At 36.2% G+C, this 6,473-nt stretch overlaps 1 non-coding gene across 1 annotated transcript; it reads left to right on the top strand.

The window, feature by feature from the left end:
* The first annotated feature begins 244 nt into the window (after positions 1 to 244).
* LOC140512975 (U6 spliceosomal RNA) lies at positions 245 to 351 on the top strand. The gene has a single exon (XR_011970022.1). It is a non-coding gene; the product is annotated as a U6 spliceosomal RNA (small nuclear RNA).
* Positions 352 to 6,473: the final 6,122 nt, after the last annotated feature.

Below are 6,473 nucleotides of genomic sequence, written 5' to 3'. Positions count from 1 at the left end.
ATTTCATGTTTCATGGTGATCATAAAATACACTTCTAGAGTAGAAATATCAAATAGCACTGCTAGTATTGAAAAAAATATATCACTGCAAGGAAAAGCTAGTGCTGGAAAATTCTAGGATGCATGTTCTTATAAAATAAATTCACCCATAAGTAAATGTCATCTTTCACTAAAACGAATGCTGCAGTGGAGCTAGGACAATACAAAGTGTGATTATGGACGATCTATTAAAAAGAACTAGGACTGTGCTCGCTTCGGCAGCACATATACTAAAATTGGAATGATACAGAGAAGATTAGCATGGCCCCTGCACAAGGATGACACGCAAATTCGTGAAGCGTTCCATATTTTTGATTAAAAGCCATAATCCAACAATATGCTGCTTACAAGACACACATTTGAAACGGGGGGATACACATAGGATAAAGGTCAAAGGATGGAGCAGAATATATTGTGCTTCAGCTCATGTAAGAAAGGCAGGAGTAGCAATCCTAATCTCAGACAAAGCAAAAGCAGAAATAGATCTAATCAAAAGGGATAAGGATGGAAACTATATCCTACTAAAAGGCACCATAGACAATGAAGCAATATCATTACTAAACATGTATGCTCCAAGTGGTATAGCATCCAGATTCTTAGAGGAGAGGTTGGGGGAGTTGAAGGAAGAAATTGATAGCAAAACTATACTAGTGGGGGACCTCAACCTCCCCCTCTCTGAACTAGATAAATCCAACCTTAAAATAAACAAGAAAGAGGTTAAGGAGGTAAATAAAACTCTGGATAAGGTAGATATGATAGATCTTTGGAGAAAATTAAATGGGAATAGAAAGGAATATACCTTTTTCTCAGCGGTACATGGAACATTTACAAAAATTGACCATGTACTAGGACATAAAAATCTCACAATCCAGTGCAGAAAGGTAGAGATAATCAATGCATCCTTTTCAGATCATAATGCATTAAAAATTACATGTAATAAAAGGCCATGGAAAGAGAAACCAAAAATCAACAAATAATCTAATTCTAAAGAAGCATTGGGTTAAAGAAGAAATCATAGAAACAATCAACAACTTCATTCAAGAGAATGACAATAGTGAGACAATGTACCAAAACTTATGGGACACTGCAAAAGCAGTTATTAGGGGAAGTTTTATATCTCTGAATGCTTACATAAATAAAATAGAGAAAGAGGAGATCAATGACTTAGGCTTGCAGTTGAAAAAGCTAGAAAAAGAACAAATTGAAAATCCCCAAGTAAATACCAAATTAGAAATACTGAAAACCAAAGGAGAGATTAATAAAATTGAAATAAAGAAAACTATTGAATTAATAAATAAAACCAATAGTTGGTTTTATGAAAAAACTAATAAAATTGATAAACCTTTGGTTAATCTGATCAAAAAAAAGAAAGAAGAAAACCAAATTACTAACATTAAAAATGAAAGGGGTGAACTCACCTCCAATGAGGAGGAAATTAAAACAATAATTAGAAACTACTTTGCCCAACTTTATGCCCACAAATTCGACAATCTAAACGAGATGGATGAATATTTTAAAAAATACAAATTGCCCAGATTAACAGAAGAGGAAGTTGAATACTTAAACAACCCCATCTCAGAAAAAGAAATTGAACAAGCCATCAATGAACTCCCTAGGAAAAAATTTCCAGGGCCAGATGGATTCACAAGTGAATTCTATCAAACATTTAAAGAACAGTTAATTCCAATACTACATACACTATTCTTGAAAATTGGGGAAGAAGGAGTCCTCCCAAATTCTTTCTATGATACAAATATGGTTTTGATACCCAAACCAGGAAGAGACAAAACAGAGAAAGAAAATTATAGACCAATTTCCCTAATGAATATAGATGCAAAAATTTTAAATAAGATTTTAGCAAAACGAATACAGCATCTTATCACGAGATTAATACATTATGATCAGGTAGGATTCATACCAGGACTACAGGGCTGGTTCAATATTAGGAAAACTATTAGCATTATCGATCACATCAACAACAAAGCTAACAAAAACCACATGATTATCTCAATAGATGCAGAAAAAGCTTTTGACAAAATACAACATCCATTCCTACTAAAAACATTGGAGAACGTAAGAATAAAGGGAACTTTCCATAAAATAATAAGCAGTATCTATCTAAAACCTTCAGCAAGCATTATATGCAATGGGGATAAGCTAGATGCATTCCCAATAAGATCAGGGGTGAAACAAGGTTGTCCATTATCACCACTATTATTCAATATGGTACTAGAAATGTTAGCTGTAGCAATTAGACAAGATAAAGATATTCAAGGAATTAGAATAGCCAAAGAAGAAACTAAGTTATCACTCTTTGCAGATGATATGATGATTTACCTAGAGAATCCCAGAGATTCAAGTAAAAAATTACTTGAATTAATAAACAACTTTGGCAAAGTTGCAGGGTACAAAATAAACCCACACAAATCCTCTGCATTCCTATATATTAGCAACAAAGTTCAACAGCAAGAGATAGAAAGAGAAATCCCATTTAAAGTTAGGGTAGACAGTATAAAATACTTAGGAGTCTACCTGCCAAAACAAACCCAGGGACTATATGAACACAATTACAAGACACTTTTTGCACAAATAAAGTCAGATTTAAGTAAGTGGAAAAACATTAGTTGCTCATGGGTAGGCCGTGTTAATATAATAAAAATGACAATTCTACCCAAATTAATATACTTATTTAGTGCCATACCAATTAAACTATCAGACAATTACTTTCTAGAGCTGGATAAAATAATATCAAAATTCATTTGGAAAAACAAAAGGTCCAGAATATCAAAGGGACTAATGAAAAGAAATGCTTGGGAAGGTGGCCTAGCGCTACCAGACCTTAAACTGTACTATAAAGCAGCAATTATCAAAACCACTTGGTATTGGCTAAGAAACAGAGAGGTAGACAAGTGGAATAGACTTGGCACTCAAGATGCAGTAGGCAAGGAATATAGCAACCTTCTGTTTGATAAACCCAAGGACCCCAGCTTCTGGGATAAGAACTCATTGTTTGACAAAAATTGCTGGGAAAACTGGATAACAGTGTGGCGGAAATTAGGCATAGACCCATACCTGACACCGTACACAAGAATAAAGTCCAAATGGGTACATGATTTAGGTATAAAGATTGATACCATGAATAAACTGGAGAAGCAAGGAATAGTGTATTTATCAGATCTATGGAGAAGGGAAGAATTCTTTACTAAAGGAGAGATAGAATGCATTATGAAATGCAAAATGGATAACTTTGATTACATTAAACTGAGAAGTTTTTGCACAACCAAACCCAATGCAACCAAAATCCGGAGGGATGTAGTAAATTGGGAAAAAATTTTTACAGCTAAGCTCGGGGATAAAGGCCTCATTTCTAGAATATATAGAGAACTGACCCAAATGTATAATCATACAAGTCATTCCCCAATTGATAAATGGTCAAAGGATATGAACAGGCAATTTTCAGAGGAAGAAATTAAAGCTATCTATAATCATATGAAAAAATGCTCTAAATCACTATTGGTTAGAGAGATGCAAATCAAAACAACTCTGAGGTACCACATCACACCTATAAGATTGGCAAACATGACAGAACAAGAAAATGATAAATGCTGGAGAGGATGTGGGAGAGTTGGAACACTAATTCATTGTTGGTGGAGCTGTGAGCGCATCCAACCATTCTGGAGAGCAATTTGGAACTATGCCCAAAGGGCTACAAAAATGTGCATACCCTTTGACCCAGCAATATCGCTACTAGGACTATATCCCCAAGAGATCATAAAAATGGGAAAGGGTCCCACATGTACAAAAATATTTATAGCAGCACTCTATGTAGTTGCCAAAAACTGGAAGTCAAGGGGATGTCCATCAATTGGGGAATGGCTGAATAAATTATGGTATATGAATGTAATGGAGTACTATTGTGCCATAAGAAATGATGAACAAGAAGACTTCAGAGAGGCCTGGATGGACTTATATGACCTGATGCTGAGTGAAAGGAGCAGAACCAGGAGAACTTTATGCACAGCAACAACCACAGTGTGTGAGAGCTTTTTCTGGTAGACTTAGATTTTTGTAATAACACAAGAACTTCTGAAAAAAAAAAAAATCCCAGTGGTGGACCTCAAGGCAAAATGCCTTCCACACTCAGAGAGAGAAATATGGAAGTCACTCACATAATGTAGCAGATCATGTTTGTGTATGTGTATCTGTTTGTGTATCATGTTCTGATTTGTTATACGGATTCTTTCATTTATCTTAGTCTGACTACATAGCATGACTATAGTGAAAATATACTCAATAGGAAAGTATATGTAGAATCTATACAGAATTGTATGCAGTCGTGGGGAGGGAGGGAGGTAGTGGGGGGTGGGTGGGGAGGGATAAAATCGCAATTGTATGGCAGTGATTGTTAAACATTAAAAAAATAAAAAAATTAAAAAAACAAAAACAAAAAAAAGAACTAGGACTTAGCAAATTCCATGTTGAACTTGACCTAACCTTGATCAATAGGAGAAAAAAAAGTTAGTATGACTGAAATAAACATGAGAATGACCATTGCAAGCAGAAATTTCATCATGTGGTTCTCCAAAGGAATGAAGAGTTCTTAATATCAAGCACAATGATTCTGTAGGACAATGATTGTGTGATAAAAACAAAACTTTGATGTTAAGCTAGAGGGCTTTTTTCTCTGCCAGTCATTAATCTTCAGCTCATGTCTTAAACTGAGGCTGTCATGACTGCCAGGAGCCAGAGACATAGCCTCAGAATAGAATTGGAGGCATGGGGATCCATGGGGTCTCAGAGAATTCCCATTCCATATATGTTCATCGACATATTTAAATGTCCACTGACTTTAAAACATAATAGAACAAGGGATGAATTTTGATTTTCCATCTTCTTGAGCTTAGAAATATAATAAATATGGACAACAGACTATCAACTCCAGAAGCAGGGAGGTACAGATTCTAGAAGCAGGGAGAACCTCAATTCCTCATCTATAAAATACATGAGTTGGAATAGAGAGACTTAAAGATCCCTTTTAGCTCTAAATGAATATATGATTATATGATCACGGACTGTATGCTTATGTCACGTAGATTGTTTTTCATGGTCTCAATGGCTGAGATATCCACTTTCTACCGCCAGAAATGCAGGGAACAGACAACAAGGAAACATTTTCTTGTAGATGGATATACTCAGCTAACAATTATTTGTGCCTGAGGAGGAATAAAGCAGATGTAGGGAGGCCCTTCCCAAGACACCATCTGTTTCGTAGAAGAAGCAGACTCTGGGAATTCAAGTCTTAGCAGGTGGATCTTTGATCTCTCTGTTCCATGTCCTTCCCTTTATTCCTTAAGGCTCTGCTCTGGGTACCAGAGGTGGATGCAATATGCAGGTATTCTTAGGTGTACTAAGACCCAGGGCTAGAGGACTGGTGGCTGAATCATTTAATGAAACCAGAGCAAACCCACCAGCCTAAGTAGTGGCCGTGGGCTTGTTATGTAGTCACTCCATACTTTTAATTAAAAAAAGTCATACCCCTCCTACTTAACTTAAAGTGAAATTGGGGAAATAATTGATACTGTGCTCTTCATGCTTAGCATCCATTCAGAGGAAATTTCTGTATAAATTTATGATTATTACTGTTCGAGTTGCCCAGGTTTTTTAATCAGGTTCAGACATTTAGCTAAGGGCACTGGTGTAAGACTTATGAAAAGTGTAATGGGACCTTTAGACTTCACACTGAGCAGACATGGGAAGGTATTTTGATTTCCCTCCATACCAGATTAATTTGCCTGCCACCAAAATGAACTTGGAAAATGACAGTAGCTGATGTCAAGTCATAAAAAAGAAGGCTGAGCCCCAAGCACTACTGTGATACAATGCCCTGGTTTCAGAAGACTTGAATTTAAAGTTTATAACTAGATACAAAACTCTGTTGAAAAGGTTGAAGCCACAGCTAGGGACATCCTGTTGGCTAAATATAGCTTGTGACTATTAGCAGAAGCCAAGCCTGAACCTATGGGATGTGGAGACATTTTTGTGGAAAATACCCTAACTTTTCAATCTCCCTAGTTTCCTAAGACGACTTTAGATTATTTTTCCTCACATTTCTTTGTGGCATCCTCAGGTATTTGTTGTCTGAATTATTACTGTTTAATTGTACGATTGAAGTGCCACTTTTAATTCAGAGAGGAGGGGAAGGCTTTTAAAATATCATACAATCCATTACTTATTTTGTTTCCTATTTTCCTCCACCACACCCTTTGCTTTCCACCCAAAAAGAACTGCTCTGTCTCCTCAGTATGCATGGCTCACTCTGTTCCCTATTTCTATCCCATTTCCCCTTTTACCTGTTCAATTCCCACTCACCTTTTAAAAGGCCAATCAAATTCCACCTTTCCCTTGAGACCTTCTCTGATTTCTCTCTTTGGTAAC

This window comes from Notamacropus eugenii, chromosome 6 (assembly GCF_028372415.1).
Source record: "Notamacropus eugenii isolate mMacEug1 chromosome 6, mMacEug1.pri_v2, whole genome shotgun sequence".
NCBI classification, from domain to species: domain Eukaryota; kingdom Metazoa; phylum Chordata; class Mammalia; order Diprotodontia; family Macropodidae; genus Notamacropus; species Notamacropus eugenii.
This window is presented reverse-complemented; position numbering and strand designations above follow the sequence as displayed.